This window comes from Phocoena sinus, chromosome 13 (assembly GCF_008692025.1).
Source record: "Phocoena sinus isolate mPhoSin1 chromosome 13, mPhoSin1.pri, whole genome shotgun sequence".
In the NCBI taxonomy this organism is placed as follows: domain Eukaryota; kingdom Metazoa; phylum Chordata; class Mammalia; order Artiodactyla; family Phocoenidae; genus Phocoena; species Phocoena sinus.
Window position 1 is genome coordinate 36,251,952 of NC_045775.1, and position 14,887 is coordinate 36,266,838.

Consider the following 14,887-nt stretch of genomic DNA (forward strand, 5'->3'; position numbering starts at 1 on the left):
AGGTACACCTGCTTCTTACAAGTCTCACTAAACTTAAGGGGCATTGAAATCATACAAGACATATATTTTCTGACCACAATGGAATTAACCTAGACATCGATAAAAGAAAAATAAGAACAACACATTTAAATAATCAATATGCCTAAAAATAAATTGTAAGGGAAATTAGAAAATATCTTGGCTAGAATTAAAATGAAAATCACAACATATCAAAATTTGTGGGCTACAGCTAAGACAGTATTTAGAGGGAAATTTATAGCTTGAAACACGTATTAGAAAGAATGTAGGGTCTCTAGCTAATTAACTTTTACTTTCCAAATTAAGTAACTACAAGTGCAAGAAAAGAAGAATAAGAACAGAAATCAGTGAAATAGGAAACAAAAAAAGAAAAATCAGAAGCTGGCTCTTTGAAAATATTGATGAAATTGATAAACTTCTAACCAGACTGATCAGGAAAAAAAACAGAAATTATCAGAAATGAAAGGGGAAATCAACTATGCTCCAATAAAGAATTTTTAAAAAGGAAACAAAAGGGGAGATACCAGCATGGGTCCTACAGACATTAAAAAAAAAAGGGAATACTATGAAATATTTTATGCCCATGAAATTGATGGCGTAGAGGAAACATTTGAAAGTTAGTGTAATTCCACCCTGGGAGTGAAAAAAGAAAAACCGTATCTCATTACATTCAGAAAAAGCATTTGACAAAATTCAAGACCCATTCCTGGTAGAAATTCTCAGCAACCTACGAATAAAAGGGAACTTGCTCAGCCTGATAGAGGGTAACTATGTAATACCTAAACCTAATACCATAGTTAATGGTAAAAGACTAAATACTTTCCCTCTAATACACCAAACAAGGCAAGAACGTCTGATCTCACCACTTGTATTCAATACTGACTGGAGATTTTAGCCAGTGCAACAAGACTAAAAAAAAATAAAAAAAGGCAAAACAAAACATACAAATTGGAAAGAAAGATACATAAAACTATTTGCAGATGATGTAAGTAGAAAATGATAAGCTATAAGTAAGATACTACAACTCAAGCTTAGCAAGGTCACAGGATACAATGTCAATGTTCCAAAATATATTTCTATATATACTAGGAACAAACAATTGAAAATTGAAATGAAAAAATAATGCCATAGCATCAAAAACCATGAAATACTTGGAGATAAATTTCATGAAGTATGTGCAAGGCCTGAACGCAGAAAACTACAAACCATTTTGAGAGAAGACCTAAATAAACGGAGAGATACCACATTATTGGGTGAAAGTTTTAATATGGTTAAGATGTCAAAGCCAAATTGATTTATAGATTAAATGAAACCCTAATCAAAATGCTTAGCCATTTTTTGGGTAGAATTTAACAAGCTGATTCTAAAATTTATATCTAAATGCAATTGGATCTCAAGTAGTCAAAACAACTTTGATAAAGGATTAAATTGGAGGATTTATAATGCCTGATTGCAAGAATTACTCTAAAGCTACAGTAATTAAGATAATGTGCTTTTGGAATCAGTGTATGTATATATATATATATATATATATATATATACACACACATATACACGTGTGTGTATATATATATATATATATATATACATATGTGTGTGTGTATATATATATATAATCTATGGAACACAATAGTCCAAAACTAGACACTGTAACTATGTAACACCTATATGGTCACTTGATTTTTCACAAAGCTGACAGTAATTTGATTGGAGAAAGGAAAGTCGCTTCCACAAATAGTTCTGGAATAAACACATACCTATATATTTTTTAAAATCAACTTTTATCCCCTTATGTCACACAAAAATTAACTTGAATCACGGACTTAACTGTGAGAGCTAAAACTAAAGTTTCTAGATGAAAACATTGGAGGAACTTGGGTTAGGCAAAGCTCAGATAAGAATAACTTCTGTTCTTTCACAGAGAGACACTGTTAAGAAAATGGAAAGGCAAGCCTAAGGCAAAACATCTCTGATTAAGGAGTGGTGTTTATAATATATTTTTAAAATACGTAAATATTGAAAAATTGAGGATTTTACCAAGGAAAACATACAAATAGCACATAAGCACCAATGCTCCAAGTTACTAGTCATTAAGGAAGTGCAAATTGTAATACTGCTACAACTCACTAGAATGACTATAGTTACAAAGACTGGCATTGCCAAAAGTCAGCGAGAATGTGGAGTAAGTGGAAGGCTCACATATTGCTCATGGGTAGGTAAAAGTCCAACCGTTTCAGAAGACAGTTTGGCAAGTTCTTATAAACTTAAACATTATACTAACCTTATGACCCAGCAATTCCACTCCTCAGTATATACCCAAGAGAAATGAAAACATGTCCACACAAAAATCTACATGAATGTTCATAAAAGCTTTATTATGGTCCCAAACTGGAAACACCTCAAAAGTTCATCATTGGTGAAAGGATAAACCACATACATACAATGAATGCTAATTAGCAATAAAAGGAACAAACTACTAATTCATGCAACAACATGGGTGAATCTCAGAAGCATTATGTTAAGTGAAAGAAGACAGACACAAAAAACATCATACTGTATGATTTCATTTATCTGCAATTTGAGAAAAGGCAAAATTTAGTGACAGCAGATGAGTTGTTGCCAGGGGCTGGTGGGAAGGACATGAGGGAATTTTGGAGGCTATGGAACTGTTCCATACCATGATTGTGGTGGTGGTTACATAACTAGACATTTGTCAAAACTCATCCAATCATACACCTAAGAGTGGTTAAGTATGTATTTTATATGTCATGAATCTGACTAAAAGAAAAAAATAATAAAAAGAATAAGAATGTGTTAATGTAAATTTGGGTTTATGGGTATTTGCTATAATATTCTTTCAGATCTGTTTTATATTTAATAATTTTCACTTTAACATATTTCCAAAGATATGAACTTGAGATAAAATTCACAAGAGAAGAATAGTCCAAATTTTATACCGAGTTACTTTTCACATGCGCTCCTCTATGTGACCTGCTTAGGGTAAGTAACACCAGGGATTTACTATTTATGTATTTATTTAGTAGTTATCTGTATATATGAATGTATTTTTTATTTGATTACTTAATGGTTTTCTTGAGCAGCTGCTGTGCTGATGGGGTTGGATGATCAGGAAATTTTGCCAAGTAATCTATTTAAATGGACTGAATTATATGATGTTGATGGATATAAATTGATCAAGTCCACTTTATTATATAATCCCATCTGCTACCCTCTCCCAACAATCAGGAAGGCTTACTAATAAAACATAAAGTTAAAATTTTGTAAGAGTAATTAAAATTTTTATTGAAATCCAGCTATAGAAGATGCCCATAGTTGATTTCCTCAAGAGCCACAGTTTTGTAACCTTTTAGAACGCTCTCTTTTGCATGGCATCCTCACTAATGCAACATTCCCCAAACCAAAAACAATTTCATTTACTACGTATAAGGAGTAGAGTGCCTCCATTTTAATTTTGACTTTCATTTTGGTGTTTCCTCAAGCTTAGGAAAGTAGAATTCTACTTTTTAAAGCAAGACTATTGCTTTTCTGGTACAAAGGTATATAGGCTTAGGGTTGCATCCTTAGAGGCTTTTGGAGTGATAACTTTTTCAATTTATTTTATTTTTTTATTTTTGGCTGCGTTGGGTCTTTGTTACTGCGCGCAGGCTTTCTCTAGTTGTGGCGAGCGGGGGCTACTCCTTGTTGCGGTGCGCAGGCTTCTCATTGCGGTGGCTTCTTTTGTTGTGGAGCACGGACTCTAGGAGTGCGGGCTTCAGTAGTTGTGGCACACATGCTCAGTAGTTGTGGCGGAGTCTCTAGAGCTCAGTAGTTGTGGCGCACGGACTTAGTTGCTCCGTGGCATGTGGGATCTTCCCAGACCAGGGCTCGAACCTGTGTCCCCTGTATTGGCAGACGGATACTTAACCACTGCGCCACCAGGGAAGCCCAGAGTGATAACTTCTTAAAAATAATAATCCCTTAACATATTTAGTTATTGCTCTTTATTTGTAGGTCTAGGTTGACAAACTTTGTAAAGGTCCAGAGAGTAAATATTTTAGGCTTTGAGGACCAAATGGTCTCTGTCTCTCAACTCTTCTATTGTGGCAAGGAGCCACAGATATAAACAAGCGCAAGTGGATGTATTCAAATAAAACTTCATTTACAGAAACATGTATTGGGCTGGATTTGACCTGGGATAAAAGTTTGCTGACCCTGGTTGGAAATTATAAACACCCCCCAAAGCAAATCCACTACTTGTTTTGACAAAGCGTTCGTAGACTCAAATAACATAGGTACTTCTATGAAGAGAACTAATAATGGTAATTATGGGGTTCAGGACATGTTACCCCAAAATATGGCACCTTGGCATATTGAACATTTTAAGCTGAAGGAATTTGAGAAATGGCACATGCAGTAAGGATGTTCTGACCTTCCCTGAAGCAGGTCATAAAACCCTCTTGTGAGAGATTTATGCCCTCCCCATACCAGGAGGGAAGGAGCATCTTTATCTCTGAAGACAAAGGGACACAGAGAGGACTCTGAATAGATATTAGCCTTGCTAAGTTTCTCCAGTTTCCTACACTTACCTCATACCCTTTGTCCTATTATTTCTTTCCATTCTTCAGCAAACTTAGCATAAAAACCCGTTTCTTCGGGTTCTCATTCCCCTATGAAGGCCCTTGTGATAAAACTTACATTATATAAGGGCTTCCCTGGTGGCGCAGTGGTTAAGAATCCACCTGCCAATGCAGGGGACATGGGTTCGAGCCCTGGTCTGAGAAGATCCCATGTGCCACGGAGCAGCTAAGCCCATACGCCACAACTACTGAGCCTGTGCTCAAGAGCCTGTGAACCACAACTAATGAAGCCTGCACGCGTAGAGCCCGTGCTCCGCAACAAGAGAAGCCACCGCAATGAGAAGCCAGCGCACCACAACAAAGAGTAGCCCCCTCTTGCTGCAACTAGAGAAAGCCCGCGCACAGTAACAAAGACCCAACTCAGCCAAAAATAAATAAAAGAAAATAAATTTATAAAAAAAAAAAACTTACATTATATGAATTTGTGTGCTTCTTTCTTGTTAATATGCCTTTTGTTACAGGGGTCTCAGTCGAGAACTTAAAAGGGTAGAGGAGAAAGATATTATTCCTCCCCTACAATAATAAAGTGTTCATTAGGAAGGCTCCATATCAGAAAATCAGGGTATGCATATTCTGTGACTCTGTGTGATGAACTGTGTACAAAAAATCTCTCATTCCTAGAAAATATGAAGATATTTGTCCAAGATAGCTAACAAAATATTTCATGTATTCGATTATGACTTTGCTTGGTAAAGTTTGCCTTAGTTACAAGTGTAAATTTCAGAGAGTAGGTTTTACTTCTGTTTTGTTTCCCCTTCTATAAGACTATACTTTTTTATATTTAGCAAGTAACCAAAGATGACTACTACTCTTGTTAAAATAGTCCAACAAATCAAATTCACTTCTGTTGAAGATTTAGTTCCACAATTTTTCATTCTTGGTTATAAGGAGTAGATAAGGACATGACTAACATCAGTGACTAGAACCTATACAACTTGTGGTGCTCCCTATATTGAGATCATTTCCCCCGATTTAAAGCTGAGTTACTAATTAAGGACTAACAAATGATCAATTATGAGTCAAGTAAAAGTATTATCATTAAGTAGAACTTGGAAGAACTAAGAGTCCTTGTCCTCATGGTCTTATTCAAATTAAACAAATATATTTTTAAAGTGGAAATAGAGGAAATAGAAGCAAGAAGTATATGATGGTAGATATTATGAATTGCCGCTTCTTGCCAGTTTTTACTATGAAAGAGAACTAATATTTATTAGTTTTAGTACTAATATTTTAGAACTAATATTTATTAAAACTAGTATTTCTTATTTAGTGAGAGAACTTTCCAGTTGCCTCTTGGGATAACTGAGGATGGAGGAATTACCTTTAAGCAGATCATTCTTGTTTTGTGAAGAATAATTTGAGAGGTTCCCCATTGTCCTGATACTTAATACTTGATAGTAATTGTTATTATTATAATTATAATGGTAACAGTAGCAACTTTTATCAGTGACATAGGCCTTGCTCTGCAAAGCTCTTTGCTGGGGAGGAACCTAACCAACCTTTACAGGAGGAGCCTATTGCCACTGGTAGGTAATTTGTATATGCTATTTAATTAAATTTAAATCGTTTAAATTTAACTAAAATTTATGTGTATTTTATTTAATCTTCATAACAACACTATGAAGTAAGTGTAGCCGATGAAAAAGCTGAGATCCATCTAAAGAGGCTGAATGAATTACCCAAGACCACAAAGCTTAGAACTGGCTGATCTGGGATTCAAACACATGTCTATTTGGCCCCAGACTTTCCCATTTCACTGTGCTAGTGAAGATAAGTTACCATGAAATTGTAACTCTACCCACAAGAAGAGAGGAGAGCACTTTACTGAATTTATTGATGAGTTCTAGTAGTTTTTTTGTGGCATCTTTAGGATTTTATATGTCATGTGCAATGACCGTTTTACTTCTCCCCTTCCAATTTGGATTCCTTTTATTTCTTTTTCTTATCTGATTGCTATGGCTAGGACTGCCAATACTATGTTGAATAAAAAGTGGCAAGATGAGGCTTCCCTTGTGGCGCAGTGGTTGGAAGTCCGCCTGCCGATGCAGGGGACGTGGGTCCATGCCCCGGTCCGGGAGGATCCCACATGCCGTGGAGCGGCTGGGCCCGTGAGCCATGGCTGCTGAGCCTGTGCATCCAGAGCCTGTGCTCCGCAATGGGAGAGGCCATAACAGTGAGAGGCCCGCGTACTGCCAAAAAAAAAAAAAAAAAGTGACAAGAGTGGACATCCTTGTCTTGTTCTTGATCTTAGAGCAAATGCTTTCAGTTTTTCACTGTTTAGTATGATGTTCACTGTGGGCTTGTCATATATGGTCTTTATTATGTTGAGATACATTTCCTCTATACCCACTTTGTTAAGAGTTTTTGTCATAAATCGATCTTGAGTTTTTACAAAACCTTTTTCTGTACCTATTGAGATGATCATATGATTTTTATTCTTCATTTTGTTAATGTGATGTATCGTTTGATTTGTGAATACTGAACCATCTTTGCATCCTTGGAATAAATCCCACTTGATCATGGTGTATGATCTTTTTAATATACTATTGAATTCATTTTGATGAGGATTTTTACATCTATGTTCATCAGTGATATTTGCCTGTAATTTGTGTTTGTGTGTGATATCTTTACCTGGTTTTGGTATCAGGATGATGCTGGCCTCATAGAATGATTTCAGAAGCATTCCTTCCTCTGCTTTGGAATAGTTTGAGAAAAATAGGTGTTAACTCTTCTCTAAATGTTTGTTAGAATATTCCTCTGTTGCCTCATTTTGCCTGATTCACTGTTTTTATTTCTATGTATTTGGTAGGTTGGTTGCATTTTCCAGTCTTGGAGAAGTGGTCTTATGTAGGAAACACCCTGTGGGGCTCAGCAGCACACTCCCTTGTGGTCACCAGAGCTATATGCTCTAGGAGTTCCCTCTATGTGAGCTGCCTGAGTCCTGTTGTGTCAGAGGGTACTGTGGGTGTGCTGGTAGGTGTGGTTGGCCTCTGGTCCAGCTGGTGGTCAGGCCCTGCCTAGTGCAGAGGCTGCCAGGCTCTGGTGGGCAGGATTGGGTCCTGGCATGACTGGCTGCATGGCCAAGGGAGTCCTGGTCTTGGTGCCAGCCCACTGGTGGAGCAGGGCGATGTCACAAGGCAGCTGGCTACAGAGCTCGTGGGAGGGACGGGGGTGCTTGGGCTAGTGCTGGGTCACTGGTTGGCAAGCTGGATCCCAGGTTAGCTGGCTGTAGGGTCGGGGGTCCTGGAGCTAGTGTCAGCCTGCTGGTGGGTGAGGCTGGTTCCTGGCAATGATGGCTGTGGGATCCATGGTGTCTTGGAGCTGGTATTGGCCTGCTGGGTAGGTGGGCCAGGTCTTGACATGGCTGGCTATGGGGCCACTGTGGCCCCAGGGCTCATGTAACCCCACTGGTGGGTGAGGCTGGTCCCAGGGCTAGTGCTGGCCCACTGGTGAGTGGGGACAGGTCCTGGGCCCTCTGGTGGGCAAGGCCAGGTCTCAGGGAGACTGCAGATTCAGGTGACTCTCAGCAGCCAACCTGCTGGTGGGTATGGCCGTGTCCCACCCAGCTAGATGCCTGGCCTGGGGTGTCCTAGTACTAGTGCCAAATGGCTGGCGAGCGAGACCAGGTCCCAGAGCTCATCAGCTAGAGGGAGGATTCCAAAATGGCACTTGCCAGTACAGTGTCCTCATGTTGGGATGAGATCCCAGAAATGGCTGCTGCCAGCATCTATGTCCCCAGGGTGAGTCCCAGTTGTCTCCTGCCTCTCCAGGAGGCTCTCCAAGATCCACAAGTGGGTCCAACCCAGGCTCCTTTCAAATTACTACTTCTACCCTGAGTCCTTGAGCATGTGAGGTTTTGTGTGTGCCTGTTAAGAGTGGAGACTCTAGGGGCTTCCCTGGTGGCGCAGTGGTTGAGAGTCCGCCTGCCAATGTAGGGGACACGGGTTTGTGCCCCGGTCTGGGAAGATTCCACATGCCACGGACCGTCTGGGCCCGTGAGTCATGGCTGCTGAGCCTGCGCGTCCGGAGCCTGTGCTCCGCAACGGGAGAGGCCACAACAGTGAGAGGCCCGCGTACCGAGAAAAAAAAAAAAAAGAGTGGAGACTCTTATTTCCCACAGCCCTCTGTTCTCCCAAAAGTAATCCCTGCTGGCCTTCAAAGCCAAACGTTCTGGGGGCTCGTCTTCCTGGTGCAGGACCCCCAGGCTGGGGACCCCAATGTGGGACTCAGACCCCTTGCTCGTTGGAGAGAACCTGTACAATTGTGATTATCCTCCCGTTTATGGGTTGCCTACCCTGGGGTGTGGGTCTTGACTACATCGCGACTCTGCCTCTCCTACCTGTCTCATTGTGGTTCTTTCTTTCTTTTTTTTTTTTTTTTTTTTTTTTTGCGGTATGCGGGCCTCTCACTGTTGTGGCCACTCCTATTGCGGAGCACAGGCTCTGGACGCGCAGGCTTAGCGGCCATGGCTCACGGGCCCAGCCGCTCCACAGCATGTGGGATCCTCTCAGACCGGGGCACGAACCCGTGTCCCCTGCATCGGCAGGCGGACTCTCAACCACTGCGCCACCAGGGAAGCCCTTTGTGGTTCTTTCTTTATATCTTTAGTTGTAGCTCTTTTCTGCTATTCTTCGTGTGGTTCTCATCCGTAGTTGTTCTGCAAATAGTTGTGATTTTGGTGTGCCAAACTTACATGGGAGGAGGTGAGCTCAGGGTCTTCCTACTCTGCCATCTTGACCTGAATCCTAGATTATTTGTTAATATCTTTATTGAGCAAAATAAAATGCTGGTACCATATTTTGATTTCCAATTTTTTTTTTTTTTTTGGAATTTTCCTTGCCTATAAAATCCCAAAGTTTGGGCATCATTGTTCTAATTACACACAAACTAGCTGATGGAATATTTATTGTTTAGGACACAGATTATTTTTTTCAGGACTTCCCTGGTGGCACAGGGCTTAAGAATCCGCCTGCCAAGGCAGGGGACACGGGTTCAATTCCTGGTCTGGGAAGATCCCATATGCCGTGGAGCAACTAAGCCTGTGCGCTTCAACTACTGAGTCTGCTCTCTAGAGCCCACGAGCCACAACTACTGAGCCCGTGTGCTGCAACTACTGAAGCTTGTGTGCCTAGAGCCCGTGCCCTGCAACAAGAGAAGCCACTGCAATGAGAAGCCCATGCACCACAATGAAGAATAGCCCCTGCTCACCGCAACTAGAGGAAGCCCGCGCACAGCAACGAAGACGCAATGCAGCCATAAATAAATAAATAAATAAACAAAACAAAACAAAAAAAACACTGTTACAACTCAACAGCAAATAATGATTTATTTGCTGATTTTTAAAATGAGCAAAGGACTTGAACAGACCTTTCTCCAAAGATGATATGCAAATGGCTAACAAGCACATAAAAGATGCTCAATATCACACATCATCAGGGAAATGCAAATCAAAACCACAGTGATGTACAGCTTCACACTCATGAGGATGGCTACTTTCAAAAACAAAACCAGGGCTTCCCTGGTGGCGCAGTGGTTAAGAATCTGCCTGCCAATTCAGGGGACACGGGTTCGAGCCCTCGTCCGGGAAGATCCCACATGCTGTGGAGCAACTAAGCCCGTGTGCCACAACTACTGAGCCTGCGCTCTAGAGCCCACAAGCCACAACTACTGAAGCCTACGTGCCTAGAGCCTGTGCTCCGCAACAAGAGAAGCCACCACAATAAGAAGCCCTTGCACCGCAACAAAGAGTAGCCCCCGCTCACCACAACTAGAGAAAGCCCACGCGCAGCAACAAAGACCCAATGCAGCCAAAAATAAAAAAATAAAAATAAATTTATTTTTTAAAAAAGTATCGTAAAGGTACATGATAGATTAATTGCATTAAAAGCCCAATTAATGGCTTCCCTGTATGTCCTTTGCTCTGTAACTTCTCACACGGGCTCTGGCCTTGGTACATCAAGTACAGTCAAAAAGATGCTATGTGACTTCTGAGGCTAGGTCACGAAAAGGATGCAGTTTCTGCCTTGCTTTCTCTCTTCATCTGGGACACTCACATTTGGGACCATGCCAGAATGCTATGAGGAAGCCCAAAGTAGCCAATGTGGAGAGACAGCATGGAGAGACCCATGGGTAGAGAACTGAGACCCCCTAGCTGACCCCCTAGCCAGCATCAACTTCACCAGAAAGATAATGGGTGGCAAAAAAGCACTGAAAAGATACTCAATATCATTATTCAAAAGGGATGTGCAGGGCTTCCCTGGTGGCGCAGTGGTTGAGAGTCTGCCTGCCGATGCAGGGGACACGGGTTCGTGCCCCGGTCCGGGAGGATCCCACATGCCGCGGAGCAGCTGGGCCCGTGAGCCATGGCTGCTGAGCCTGCGCATCCGGAGCCTGTGCTCCGCAACGGGAGAGGCCACAACAGTGAGAGGCCCGCGTACCACAAAAAAAAAAAAAAAGCGATGTGCAAATTAAAACTGCAATGAAATACCACTACCTACATACTAGAATCACAAAAATTAAACAGACTGAACATAGCAAGTGCTGGCAAGGATGTGAAAGAACTAGAACCTCAGACGCTGCTGAATGTAACGTACGATGGTGCAAGCACTTTCTGAAATAGTTTGGCAGTTTCTTACATGGTTGAACATAGACAATATACACCTTCCATATGATCCAGCCATCTGCTCCTAGGTGTTTACCCAAGAGAAAAGAAAACTATATCATTACAAAAATTTGTACATGACTGTTCACAGCAGTTTTATTTATAACAGTACAAAACTGGAAAAAATAAAACATGTTCAGTTATCAACAGTGGTGTATATTCATAGAGTGGAATACTACTCCATGATAGAAAGGAATTAACTAAACACTGGGATACCACTGTAATCATATTAGAATGACTTATATCCAAAACACCGACAACTCTAAACATTAGCAAGGACATGGAGCAACAAGTAACTCTCATTCATTGCTGGTGGGAATGCAGAATGGTACAGCCTTCCAAAATAGAAGACAGTCTGGCAGTGTCTTGCAAAGCCAAATAGAGTCTTACCATAAAATCCAACCATCACACTCCTTGGTATTTACCAAAAGGAGTTGAATACTTATGTCCACACAAAAACCTGCACGTGATGGTTTACAGTAGCCTTAAAATTGCCAAAACTTGGAAGCAACTAAGATGTCTTTCAGTAGGTAAATGGATAAAACTCTGGTACATGCAGACAATGGAATATTATTTGGCACTGAAAAGATCTATTAAGCCACAGAAAGACCTAAGGGAAACTTAAGTGCATATTACTAAATGAAAGAAGCCAGTCTGAAAAGATTTATACTGTATTATTCCAACTATATGACATTTTGGAAAAGGCAAAGCTATGGAGACAGTAAAAAGATCAGTGGTTGCCAGGGGTTCAGGGGGATGGAGGGATGAATATGTGAAGCACAGGGTATTTGCGAGAAAGTGAAACAATTCCATTATGACACTATAAAGGTGGACACATGACTGTGCATTTGTCAAAACCCTTAGAACTGTACAACGCAAAGAGTGAACCTTAATGTAAACCAGGGACTATAGTTAATAATGTATCAATATTGGTTCATCAATTGTACATCAAATGTACCACACTAATGCAAGATGCTAATAATAAGGGAAACTGCAGACGTAGAAGAGAAGAGGGGGGTATATGGAAACTCTGTAGTTTCTGTTCAAGTTTTCTGTAAAACTACAGCTTCCTGTAAAAAAAGTGTTAGTTAATAAAAATGAATGAAATATTGATACACACATGTTGGATAAATGTCCAAATAATTATGCTGAGTAAAAGAAACCAGACAAAAATTACATACTGTATGGATGATTCCGTTTATATAAAAATCCAGAAAATGCAAACTAATCTATAGCGATAGAAAGCAGATCAGAAAGCAGGGACAGGCATAGGCTGTGGCGGGTGAGGGTGAGGTGCAGGGAGGGGTAGGAGGGAGAGACTACGAAGGGGCAAGAGGACACTTTTGCAGGTGATGGACATGTTCATTATTTTGATTGTGGTGATGCTTTCATGGGTATATACACATGTTAAAACATCAAATCGTATACTTCAGAGTGCAGTTTATTGTATGTCAATTATCCCTCAATCAGTTTTTTAAAGGTCAAAGCCAAAAAGTAACCCAACCATTTACTAATTTTCATGACACTACAGTTCATAGGCCAGTTTGAACACTGATCCTGGCTGGGCTCACTCAAGCATCTGTGGTCAAACGGCTGGCTGCCTGGGGACTGGCTAATCTAGAGGACCCTCGATGGGAAGGTTCCAGAGTCCTTCCCATTATCTCCCACATCCTGCAGCAGACCAGCCTGGACCTAATCTACCGGTGATGGCAGTGGTCTAGAAGAGGAGCACTTTTTTTTTTTTTTAATTTATTTTTTATTGAAATATGGCTGAATTACAATGTTGTGTTAATATGTGTAGTTGTTGTTGTTGTTTTGCGGTACGCGGGCTTCTCACTGCTGTGGCCTCTCCCATGGCGGAGCACAGGCTTCAGACGCGCAGGCTCAGCGGCCATGGCTCACCAGCCCAGCCGCTCCCCGGCATGTGGGATCTTCCCGGACCAGGGCACGAACCCGTGTCCCCTGCATCGGCAGGCGGACTCTGAACCACTGCGCCACCAGGGAAGCCCGAGGAGCACTTTTTAAAGCCTCTTTTTGTGTCAAGTTTCTTTTTGTGCCATTGACCATAGCAAACCATATGTCTAAGTCCAGACTCTGTGTGTCAAGGGACTAAGGAATGATGGGGCAAAAGGCCATTAAGGGATACAGGGATGCCATTAATTAGCTACTAGTACAATTAATCTATCATGTACCTTAATGTTTTAATTTGTATTTCTTTAATTCCTTCAGAAAGGTACTTTTATTCAGTAACTTTTATGTGATGTTAATTTCTTATATAAAATTTGCAATCCTTTTTAATCTTATTGAATGTAATTTAGCTATTGATTTTAAAGATTTGCATTCATTCTTTATATGTAGAAATAGTAAGGTTTTGTCCTGACATCTGTCACATTTGCACGTTCTGTTAACATTTCTTTTACTATTTGTTTTGTTATACTTTGTTACAAAAATGTTTTAAAATAGTTTAACTTCCAGCAAAAACATGTTTAGATATTTTCCTTTGATTTCAATGGTTATATAAATTGAACTTCCTTCTCTAGCTGGGACAAATCTATTTTAGTGTTTCCTTCTACTTAAAACTGTTTTACAGCTGAGGTAACAGAGGCTCAGAGAAAATTTTGTCCAAGATCAAACAGAGAGCAAGTAGTGGAGGCAAGCTTGAATCTCACCTCCTCTGACTTAAAATTTCACTCATCAAACTGTATCAAGGTAAGAACATTTGGCTAAGTGATAAAAATCTACATTTTTGTGCAGAATGTACTTTCCACTTTTCTCTTTTTCCCCCCTCCCCTCTCCACCTCTTCCTTCTAATACCCCTGCTCCCCCTCCTCGCCCCTTTTTTCATCCCCCCCCTTTCTTCAGCATAGGGTTAGGTCTATCTATCTTTAAGTAACTACTTTTATTCATTTAATAATCTACCAGGCACTGAACTGGATGCTGGGAACTTAAAGATGACTATGCAGCACATCCTACCCTTAGATCACAGAGGCTATAAACAGGTAAATGCAATATGGAAAATCTTTCTATTTTAAATGTTTACTAATCTGACAGGTTATATACTGTAAGTTATTTTGGTGGGTTTGCTGCTGAGTGGAAGTCTTTATGAGTGAATGGCTTTAAAATTCATTTAATGAATCCTAGTACATATATATTTTAAAATACATATATATAATATAAAAATACATTTTTAAATTGATTACTGCTTTCTATATGTTTGTTTCTGTTTAATTGCAGGATGTTTCTGGGTCCTGTGATAGCCTCCATTGTTCTGTTTTCTAGATAGTTCATTCTTCTTTGCTTTATTATTGTGATTGTGTAACTCACCTGGGATTTGAATTTACTGAGAGAGATTATCTTCATTATCTCTGATTCTTTGTTTTGATTATCAGAGTTAGCTCTTAAAGCTTCCTTAGTGTTCTTGTTCCTTATTCATGTTTAGAAGTTTTAACAGTCAGTGTGTTTGGCTTTCTACAATCAATATTTTCTCCGAAGTCACCTTGAAAGTAAGTAATACTGATACTTTGTATGTGCTGGGAATTCTTAACTTTGTGGCTATCTTTTCCAAATTGCC

At 40.3% G+C, this 14,887-nt stretch overlaps 1 long non-coding RNA gene across 1 annotated transcript; it reads left to right on the plus strand.

The window, feature by feature from the left end:
* The first annotated feature begins 2,569 nt into the window (after positions 1 to 2,569).
* LOC116764095 lies at positions 2,570 to 14,315 on the plus strand. Its single transcript, XR_004352722.1, has 3 exons — positions 2,570 to 3,018; positions 13,907 to 14,025; positions 14,239 to 14,315. It is a non-coding gene; the product is annotated as an uncharacterized LOC116764095 (long non-coding RNA).
* Positions 14,316 to 14,887: the final 572 nt, after the last annotated feature.